Raw genomic sequence first — 11806 nt, 5'->3', positions numbered from 1 at the left:
CTTTTAGACTGTGAGCCTGTTGTTGGATAGGGACCGTCTCTATATGTTGCCAATTTGGACTTCCCAAGCGCTTAGTACAGCGCTCTGCACACAGTAAGCGCTCGATAAATACGATTGAATGAATAAATGAATTTACACTTTTGGGGAACTGGGCAGTCATCTCAGAGCCCTCGGCATTTATAATACTACTAATAATTATTATTGTATTTGTTAAACGCTTACTTTGTGCCAGGCATTGTTCTAAGCACTGGGGTAGGTACAAGATAATCAATCAATCAATCGTATTTATTGAGCGCTTACTGTGTGCAGAGCACTGTACTAAGCGCTTAGCACTGTAATCCCTCACCTTTAAAATAGTGATTAAGATTGTGAGCCACATATTAATGTCTGTCTCCCCCTCGGGTCTGTAAGCCCACTGTGGGCAGGGAACGTGCCTAACCAACTTTCTTGTACTCTCCGTCAATCAATCAATGGCATTTATTGCAGGCATACGATGTGCAGCATTATTAAGGTCACATACCTGAGAGGCCTTCCTCAATTAAGCCTTCTTTTCCCCAGTTGGGTCTCCTTTCTGGGTCATCTTTGCCATTGGATCTGTGCCTATTGAGTATTTCAATCAATCAATCAATCGTATTTATTGAGCGCTTACTGTGTGCAGAGCACTGTACTAAGCGCTTGGGAAGTACAAGTTGGCAACATCTAGAGACGGTCCCTACCCAACAGTGGGCTCACAGTCTAAAAGGGGGAGACAGAAAACAAAACCAAACATACTAACAAAATAAAATAAATAGAATAGATATGTACAAGTAAAATAAATAAATAAAATAGAGTAATAAATATGTACAAACATATATACATATATATGCATATATATACATACATATGTATATATACACATATATACAGGTGCTATATACCCAAAATGAATGTATGTATCTTTAAATTATGCATTATAAATGACTTATTTTATGTTAATGTCTGCCTCCTCCTCTAGACTGCAAGATTGTTATGGGCAGGGAACCCGTCTGCTAATTCTGTTGTATCGTACTTCCAATTGCTTAGTATAGTACTCTGCATAATAGAAGTGCTCAATAAATACTATTGATTGATTGAATGCACTGTGATAAGTGGCTGGGAGAGTACGGTACGACATAGTTAGCAGGCAAGTTCCTGGACCGAAACAAGCTTTCAGTCTACTGGGGGAGACAGACATTAATATCAATAAAGAATTTATACTACATGATTTAAAGATATGTGCATAAATGTGTAGGGTTGAGGGTTGGGGCAAATAATAATAATAATTGTGCTAGCTGTTAAGCGCTTACTATGTGCCAAACGCTGTACTAACTGCTGGGGGAAGGGGGAATACTCTGCACACAGTCAGCGCTCGATAAATACGACTGAATGAATACAAGCAAATTGGGTTGGACAGTCGCTGTCCCGCATGGGGCTCACAGTCTCAATCCCCATTTTCCGGATAATAATAATAACGATGGCATTTATTAAGCGCTTTCTATGTGCGAAGCACTGTTCTAAGCGCTGGGGAGGTTACAAGACTATCAGGTTGTCCCACATGGGGCTCACAGTCTTAATCCCCATTTAACAGATCACTGAGGCCCAGAGAAGTGAAGTGTCTTGCCCAAGATCACACAGCAGACAAATGCACTTGTGTATTTTTGTATATATTATTCTATTTATTTTATTAATGATGTGTATATATATCTATAATTCTATTGATCTATTTCGACGCTACTGAGGCCTGTCTACTTGTTTTGCTGCCTGTCTCCCCCTTCTAGATTGTGAGCCCACTGTTGGGTAGGGACCGTCTCTATATGTTGCCAACTTGTACTTCCCAAGCGCTTAGTCCAGTGCTCTGCACACAGTAAGCGCTCCACAAATACGATGGAGTGAAGCGGAGGAGGCGGGATTAGAACCCATGACCTCGTGCCTCTGAAGCCCGGGCTGACAGATCCGAGTGCCCAGACGAGCGGTTGGTGCGGTGCTCTGCATGCGGGTAATAATAATAATGATGGCATTTATTAAGCGCTTACTGTGTGCAAAGCACTGTTCTAAGCGCTGGGGAGGTTACAAGGTGATCAGGTTGTCCCACGGGGGGCTCACAGTCTTCATCCCCATTTTCCAGATGAGGTCACTGAGGCCCAGAGAAGTGAAGTGACTTGCCCAAAGTCACCCAGCTGGCAATTGGTAGAGTCGGGATTAGAACCCATGACCTCGGACGCCAAAGCCCGGGCTCTTTCCACTGAGCCATGCTCCTTCTCCATTTTTGGCACATAGTAGTAATAATAATACTAATACTAACAATAATAATAATAATAATGATGGCATTTGTTAAACGCTATGTGCAAAGCACTGTTCTAAGCGCTGGGGAGGTTACAAGGTGATCAGGTTGTCCCCCAGGGGGCTCACAGTCTTCATCCCCATTTTCCAGATGAGGTCACTGAGGCCCAGAGACGTGAAGTGACTTGCCCAAAGTCACCCAGCTGGCAATTGGCAGAGCCGGGATTCGAACCCATGACCTCGGACTTCCAAAGCCCGGGCTGGTTCCACTGAGCCACGCTGCTTCTGAGCGGTAAGCGCTGACTGAAGACGGTTGGAGGCCTGGCGTTCCGTTAACGCTCTCGGTTCTCCTACAAGGCGAGAGGCGGGAGAGAGCTGCCGGGCCGGACGGAAGAACGGGGCCGCCCCACCGATGGGGGGCGTGGGGGTGCCTGCCCTGCGCCTGCGTGCCTACCCTGCGCGTGCGCGCGTGCGCGCGTGCCCTGCTGCTGCGTGCCCTGCTGCTGCGTGCGTGCCTGCCCTGCGCCTGCGTACGTGCCCTGCGCCTGCGTACGTGCCCTGCGCCTGCGTACGTGCCCTGCGCCTGCGTACGTGCCCTGCGCCTGCGTACGTGCCCTGCGCCTGCGTGCCCTGCGCGCGTGCCCTGCTCCTACGTGCGTGCCCTGCTCCTACGTGCGTGCGTGCCCTGCGCCTGCGTGAGTGCCCTGCTCCTCCGTGCGTACCTGACCTGCGCCTGCGTGCCCTGCGCCTGCGTGCGTCCCCTGCGCCTGCGTGCGTGCCCTGCCCGTGCGTGCGTGCCCTGCTCGTGCGTGCGTGCCCTGCGCCTGCGTGCCCTGCTCCTGCGTGCGTGCCCTGCTCCAGCGTGCCCTGCTCCAGCGTGCGTGCGTGCCCTGCTCCAGCGTGCGTGCGTGCCCTGCTCCAGCGTGCGTGCGTGCCCTGCGCCTGCGTGCGTGCCCTGCGCCTGCGTGCGTGCCCTTCTCCTGCGTGCGTGCGTGCGTGCCCTCGATCCCCGTGCAGCGGTCGGCACGTGTTCCTCCGCGATGCTGCTGCTGCGCTCCGTGTCCCGGGCCGCGTCCGCGTCCGCCCGGGCCCTGCCCGTGTCCGCCCGGGCCCTGCCCGCCCTCCTGCTGCCGGCCTCGGCCTCGGCCTCGGCGTCTCCGGCCCCCGGGCGGGCCCTCAGCCGCTCCTTCGGCCCGTTCAGCGTGGCTTCGGGCTGGACGCGACGGCCCGGCCTCCTGCAGCCCCGCCGGGACACTTGTCCCTGCTCCTGCCGCTGCGGCGCCCTGCACACCGAAGGTAACGCTCCCTCCCCCTCCCCCTCCCCACAACCCCGGCACTCATTCATTCATTCATTCAATCGTATTGATTGAGCGCCTACCGTGTGCAGAGCACTGCACTAAGCGCTTCGTCTTATTTACTCTTTATTTATCTTTATTTTATTTGTACATATCTATTCTATTTTATTAGTACGTTTGGTTTTGTTCTCCGTCTCCCCCTTTTAGACTGTGAGCCCACTGTTGGGTGGGGACCGTCTCTAGACGTTGCCAACTTGGACTTCCCAAGCGCTTAGTACAGTGCTGTGCACATAGTAAGCGCGCAATAAATACGATTGATGATGATGATGGTCTTTTAGACTGTGAGCCCACTGTTGGGTAGGGACTGTCTCTCTGTGTTGCCAACTTGTACTTCCCAAGCGCTTAGTCCAGTGCTCTGCACGCAGCAAGCGCTCAATAAATACGATTGATAGATTGATTGGGAAGTCCAAGTTGGCAACATCCCACACTGAGCCCCCTCCTTCCTCTCCCCATCCCCCCTCGCCTTACCCCCTTCCCCTCCCCACTCCATCTGTATACATGGATATAGGTTTGTACGGATTTATTACTCTATTTTACTGGTCCACACTTATTCTATTTAATTTTGCTAATATGTTTGGCCTTGTCGTCTGTCTCCCCCTTCTAGACTGCGAGCCCGCTGTTGGGTAGGGACTGTCTCTAGATGTTGCCAAATTGGACTTCCCAAGCGCTTAGTACAGTGTTCCGCACACAGTAGGCGCTCTATAAACACGAATGAATGAATGAATGAACTAGAGACGGTCCCTGTGTTGCCAACTTGTACTTCCTAAGCGCTTAGTCCAGTGCTCCGCACACAGGAAGAGCTCAATAAATAGGATTGAATGAATGAATGAACATCTAGAGACGGTCCCTATGTTGCCAACTTGTACTTCCCAAGCGCCTAGTCCAGTGCTCCGCACATAGTAAGCGCTCAATAAATACGATTGAATGAATGAACGACATCTAGAGACGGTCCCTATGTTGCCAACTTGTACTTCCCAAGTGCTTAGTCCAGTGCTCCGCACACAGTAAGCGCTCAGTAAATAGGATTGAATGAATGAATGAATGAACATCTAGAGACGGTCCCTATGTTGCCAACTTGTACTTCCCAAGCGCTTAGTCCAGTGCTCCGCACACAGTAAGCGCTCAGTAAATAGGATTGAACGAATGAATGAACATCTAGAGACGGTCCCTATGTTGCCAACTTGTACTTCTCAAGCGCTTAGTACAGTGCTCCGCACACAGTAAGCGCTCAATAAATACGATTGATTGATTGATTGAACAATGGGCTCACACACGGACACTCCAACACCCCTGTCTGCCCGGTGACCTTGGCAAGGCAAGGGAATACTACCACTGCTACTATTAATAATAGTAATAATAATAATAATAATAATAATAATAACAATGATGAGATTTGTTAAGCTCTCACTATGTGCCAAGCACTGTTCCAAGCGCCGGGGAGGTAACAGGCGATCAGGTTGCCCCACGTGGGGCTCACAGTCTTCATCCCCATTGTACAGATGAGGGAACCGAGGCTCAGAGAAGTGGAGTGACTTGCCCAAGGTCACACAGCAGACACGTGGCAGAGCTGGAATTAGAACCCACGACCGCCGGGAGCCCAGGCTTGGGAGTCAGAGGTCATGGAGAAGCACTTCACTTCTCTGTGCCTCAGTTCCCTCATCTGTAAAATGGGGGTGAAGACGGTGAGCCCCACGGGGGACAACCTGATCACCTTGTGTAACCTCCCCAGCGCTTAGAACAGGGCTTTGCACAGAGTAAGCGCTTAATAAATGCCAAAAAAAAAAAATGCAGCGTGGCTCAGTGGCTTTGGAGTCAGAGGTCGTGGGTTCGAATCCCGGCTCCGCCACTTGTCATATGTGTGACTTTGGGGAAGTCACTTCACTTCTCTGGGCCTCAGTCGCTTCATCTGGAAAAGGGGGGTGAAGACTGAGCCCCACGTGGGGCAACCTGATCACCTTGTATCCCCCAGCGCTTAGAACAGTGCTTGGCACAGAGTAAGCGCTTAACAAATGCCATCATTAAGTCACTTTGCTTTTCTGGGCCTCAGTCCCCTCATCTATAAAATGGGGACGAAGGCCGTGAGCCTCACGTGGGACAACCCGATTATCTTGGATCTCCCTCAACGCGTAGAACAGCGCGTGGCACAGAATAAGCGCTTAACAAATAATAATAATGACGATGGCATTTGTTAAGCGCTTACTGTGTGCAAAGCACCGTTCTAAGCGCTGGGGGGATACAAGGTAATCAAGGTTGTCCCACGTGGGGCTCACAGGCTTAATACCCATTTTACAGATGAGGGAACTGAGGCTAGAGAAGTTGTGACTTGCCCAAGGTCACACAGCAGACACGTGGCGGAGCCGGGATTCGAACCCATGACCTCTGACTCCCAAGCCTGGGCTCTTTCCACCGAGCCAAGCTGTTTCTCCAACAAATGCCATCATTAAGTCACTTCGCTTTTCTGGGCCTCAGTCCCCTCATCTGTAAAATGGGGGATGAAGGCCGTGAGCCCCACGTGGGACAACCCGATTATCTTGGATCTCCCTCAACGCTTAGAACAGTGCGTGGCACAGAGTAAGCGCTTAACAAATGCCATCATTAAGTCACTTCGCTTTTCTGGGCCTCAGTCCCCTCATCTGTAAAATGGGGACGAAGGCCGTGAGCCCCACGCGGGACAACCCGATTATCTTGGATCTCCCTCAACGCTTAGAACAGTGCGTGGCACAGAGGAAGCGCTTAACAAATGCCATCATTAAGTCACTTTGCTTTTCTGGGCCTCAGTTCCCTCATCTGTAAAATGGGGATGAATTAATCAATCAATCGTATTTATTGAGCGCTTACTGTGTGCAGAGCACTGGACTAAGCGCTTGGGAGGCCGTGAGCCCCACGTGGGACAACCCGATTATCTTGGATCTCCCTCAACGTTTAGAACAGTGCGTGGCACAGAGTAAGCGCTTAACAAATACCACCGTCCTCGGGCCAGCGACCTTGGGCGGCGGGGCCGAGGGTGGGCCGGCCACCAAGGGGGTCGGAGGAAGATGGCCGCACCGTGCCCCGGATTTCTTTTCTTTTAAGTGGGCTTTGGGAAGCACTTACTATCTGCCGGGCACTGTACTAAGTGCTGGGGTAGATGATAACAGTAATTATGGGGGTATTTGTTGAGAGTCTACTATGTGCCAAGCACTGTTCTAAACACTGGGGGAGATACAAGGTAACCAGGTTGTCGTCATCATCATCATCAATCGTATTTATTGAGCGCTTATTGTGTGCAGAGCACTGTACTAAGCGCCTGGGAAGTCCAAGTTGGCAACATATAGAGACAGTCCCTACCCAACAGTGGGCTCACAGCGCTTAGAACAGTGCTTTGCACATAGTAAGCGCTTAACAAATGCCAATTATTATTATTAAAAGGGGGAGACGTGGGGCTCCCAGTCTTCCTCCCTATTTTACAGATGAGGGAAATGAGGCCCCGAGGAGGGAAGCGGCTTGCCCAAGGTCACACGGCAGACAAGTGGCGGAGCCGGGATTAGAACCCACATCCTCTTGACTCCCAAGAGAAGCAGCGTGGCTCAGTGGCTTTGGAGTCCGAGGTCATGGGTTCGAATTCCGACTCTGCCACATGTCTGCTGTGTGGCCTTTATTTATTTTATTTGTACATATCTATTCTATTTATTTTATTTTGTTAGTATGTTTGGTTTTGTTCTCTGTCTCCCCCTTTTAGACTGTGAGCCCGCTGTTGGGTAGGGACTGTCTCTAGATGTTGCCAATTTGTACTTCCCAAGCGCTTAGTACAGTGCTGTGCACATAGTAAGCGCTCAATAAATGCGATTGATGATGATGATGGCCTTGGGCAAGTCACTTTTCTGAGCCTAAGTTACCTCATCTGTGAAATGGGGATTAAGACTGTGAGCCCCACGTGGGACAATTTGATCACCATGTATCCCCCCCTCAGCGCTTAGAACAGTGCTCTGCACATAGTAAGCGCTTAACAAATGCCATCAAAAAAAAAAAAGCCCGGGCTGTGTCCCACGTGGGGCTCAGTCACCATCCCCATTTTCATGGGAGGTCCATCCCCCCCCATCTTACCTCCTTCCCCTCCCCACAGCACCTGTATATATGTATATATGTTTGTACATATTTATTACTCTATTTATTTATTTTACTTGTACATATCTCTTCTGTTTATTTTATTTTGTTAGTATGTTTGGTTTTGTTCTCTGTCTCCCCCTTTTAGACTGTGAGCCCACTGTTGGGTAGGGACCGTCTCTATATGTTGCCAATCTGTACTTCCCAAGCGCTTAGTACAGTGCTCTGCACACAGTAAGCGCTCAGTAAATACGATTGATGATGATGATGATGATGGGAGGTCACCGAGGTACAGGAGAGTGATGGTGGTATGTGTTAATCGCCTACCACGCGCCGGGCACCGTATCTACTAAGCGCCGGGGTGGATCTAAGCAAATTGAGTTGGACACAGTCTCTGCCCCACACGGGGCTCGCAGTCTTAATCCCCATTTTCCAGATAAGATAACTGAGCCACCAAAGTGAAGTGATTCGCCCAAGGTCACCCAGAGGACAATGGCCCAGCCAGGTCCTTCTGATGCCCGGGCTGTGCCCACTCTAGACCACGTTGCTCATTAATTTGGGGGCACGCGAGTTGAAACTAGCCCCCCCCCCCCCCAATATTAATAATAATAATGATGGTATTTGTTAAGCACTTACTATGTGCAAAGCGCTGTTCAGAGCGCTGAGGAGGATACAAGGTGATCAGGTTGTCCCACGGGGGGCTCACAGTCTTCATAATAATAATAAAAATAATAATAGTTGGCATTTGTTAAGCACTTACTATGTGCAAAGCACTGTTCAAAGCTCTGGGGAGGATACAAGATGATCAGGTTGTCCCACGGGGGGCTCATAGTCTTCATCCCCATTTGACAGATGAGGGAATAATAATAATAAAATTGGCATTTCTTAAGCGCTTACCATGTGCAAAGCACCGTTCTAAGCACTGGGGAGGATACAGGGTGATCAGGTTGTCCCACGTGGGGCTCACAGTCTTAATCCCCATTTTCCAGATGAGGGAACTGAGGCACCGAGAATTTAGGTGATTTGCCCAAGATCACACAGCAGACATGTGGCGGAGTCAGGATTCGAACCCATGACCCCTGACTCCAAAGCCTGGGCCCTTTCCACTGAGCCACGCTGCTTCTCTGTATCCTCCCCATCCTGCGCTGGGGAGGATACAGGGTGATCAGTTTGTCCCACGGGGGGCTCACAGTCTTCATCCCCATTTTCCAGATGAGGTCACTGAGGCACAGAGAATTTACGTGATTTGCCCAAGATCACACAGCAGACATGTGGTGGAGTCGGGATTCGAACCCATGACCTGACTCCAAAGCCCGGGCTCTTTCCACTGAGCCACGCTGCTTTTCCTGATATCGGGGGGGAACCCCCATGTTGCTGCCACCACCTTTCTACCCCACCCCACTCCTATTGCCCTGGGAGAAAATCTTTGGATAGTGCCAATATAAAAATAATAATGGCATTTATTAAGCACTTACTATGTGCGAAGCACTGTTCTAAGCGCTGGGGGGATACAAGATGATCAGGTTGTCCCATTTGTTACTCTATTTTACTTGTACATATCTATTCTATTATTTTATTTTGTTAGTATATTTGGTTTTGTTCTCTGCCTCCCCCTTTTAGACTGTGAGCCCACTGGTGGGTAGGGACTGTCTCTATACGTCGCCAACTTGTACTTCCCAAGCGCTTAGTACAGTGCTCTGCACACAGTAAGCGCTCAATAAATACGATTGATGATGATATGGAGCTCCCAGCCTTAATCCCCAGATGAGGGAACTGAGGCTCAAAGAAGTCAAGTGGCTTGTCCAAGGTCACACAGCAGGACATATGGCGGGGTCGAGATTAGAACCCATGACCTCTGACTCCCAAACCCGGGCTCTTTCCACCGAGCCACGCTGCTTCTCAATATCCTACGTAGCCCGGGAGCCCCGAGGGGGACAGGGACTGTGTATTTATTTATTTGTTTTACTTATACCTATCTATTCTATTTATTTTATTTTGTTAGTATGTTTGGTTTTGTTCTCTGTCTCCCCCTTTTAGACTGTGAGCCCACTGTTGGGTAGGGACTGTCTCTATATGTTGCCAATTTGTACTTCCCAAGCGCTTAGTACAGTGCTCTGCACACAGTAAGCGCTCAATAAATACGATTGATGATGATGATGTGTCTAAACTGACAAACCGGGATGTACCCCAGCCTTTAGATCAATGCTTTTCACACAATAAGCGTTCAACAAATACCATAATTAATTATCCAGGCTAAGCTGGCCTGTGGCGTGTGGATTCCTCCCTCTGTCTCCCTTTCCAGATAATAATAATAATAATGACGGCATTTATTAAGCGCTTACTATGCGCAAAGCTCCGTTCTAAGCGCTGGGGAGGTTACAAGGCGATCAGGCTGTCCCACGGTGGGGGCTCACAGTCTTACACCCCCATTTTGCAGATGAGGGAACTGAGGCCCAGGGAAGTTGAGTGACTTGCCCGAAGTCACACAGCCACAAACGACAGGCCCTGGAAGGGAGCCTTCCTCCAACTTGGACTTCCCAAGCGCTTAGTCCAGTGCTCTGCACACAGTAAGCGCTCAATAAATGCGATTGATTGATTGATTGACAGAGCCGGGATTTGAACCCATGACCTCTGACTCCAAAGCCCGGGCTCTTTCCACTGAGCCACGCTGCTTCTCTGACCATTATGGAGCACTTTCTACGTGCAGAGCACTATACTAAGCGCTTGGGATAGCGCAGTCTCTCTGTGCTCTGCACAGTATCTCACGGCGCTCTGCGCTATACTGAGCGCTTGGGATAGCCCAGTACAACGTCATCATCATCAATCGTATTTATTGAGCGCTTACTATGTGCAGAGCACTGTACTAAGCGCTTGGGAAGTACAAATTGGCAACATCTAGAGACAGTCCCTACCCAACAGTGGGCTCACAGTCTAAAAGGGGGAGAACAACAACAACAGAGTCGGTGGATTCATTCCCTGCCCGTGAAAAGCTTCCACTCTAACGGGGGAGACAGTGATGTGGTATACCACAGTCCCCAGGGTCATCATCATCATCAATCGCATTTATTGAGCGCTTACTATGTGCAGAGCACTGTACTAAGCGCTTGGGAAGTACAGATTGGCAACATATAGAGACGGTCCCTACCCAACAGTGGGCTCACAGTCTAAAAGCGGGAGAACAACAACAACAGAGTCGGTGGATTCATTCCTTGCCCGTGAAAAGCTTCCACTCTAACGGGGGAGACAGTGATGTGGTATACCACAGTCCCCAGGGTCATCATCATCATCAATCGTATTTATTGAGCGCTTACTATGTGCAGAGCACTGTACTAAGCGCTTGGGAAGTACAGATTGGCAACATATAGAGACGGTCCCTACCCAACAGTGGGCTCACAGTCTAAAAGCGGGAGAACAACAACAACAGAGTCGGTGGATTCATTCCCTGCCCATGAAAAGCTTTCAGTCTGACGGGGGAGACAGTGATCATCATCATCAATCGTATTTATTGAGCGCTTACTATGTGCAGAGCACTGTACTAAGTGCTTGGGAAGTACTGATTGGCAACATATAGAGACAGTCCCTACCCAATTGGGTCACTCCACGTCCCACCCAGCCCAGTCTCCAACAGAGGCTGGGGAAAAACCCACCCACCCCTGGACACCAGGAGGGCGGTGATGGTATTTATTGAGCACCTCCCGGCCCTAGCGCGTCGTACTAAACGCGGGGCCCGGTCCCTGGGTGAGTCCCCGAGTCTCGCGCCGGCCGTTGCAGGGGACAAGGCCTTTGCGCAGTTCCTGACGGATGAGATCAAAGAGGAGAAGAAGATCCAGAAGCACAAGTCCCTCCCCAAGGTGTCGGGCGGCTGGGAGCTGGACGTCCACGGGACCCAGGCCAAGCTGGTGCGGAAGGTGGCCGGCGAGAGGTGAGGGCCGGACGGGAGAGGCGGGTGGGCAGCGGAAACGCAATCCCACCCAGTGTGGGACACTGGGGCCCGGTTGACGGGTCCCTCGGGGGGCTGGCGTGTCGGGGGGCTCCTCCAGGCGTGTCCCCTGGCTGTTTGGGGACGGTGG

This window comes from Tachyglossus aculeatus, chromosome 17, assembly GCF_015852505.1.
Source record: "Tachyglossus aculeatus isolate mTacAcu1 chromosome 17, mTacAcu1.pri, whole genome shotgun sequence".
NCBI lineage: Eukaryota > Metazoa > Chordata > Mammalia > Monotremata > Tachyglossidae > Tachyglossus > Tachyglossus aculeatus.
Note: the sequence above shows the minus strand (reverse complement) of the source record.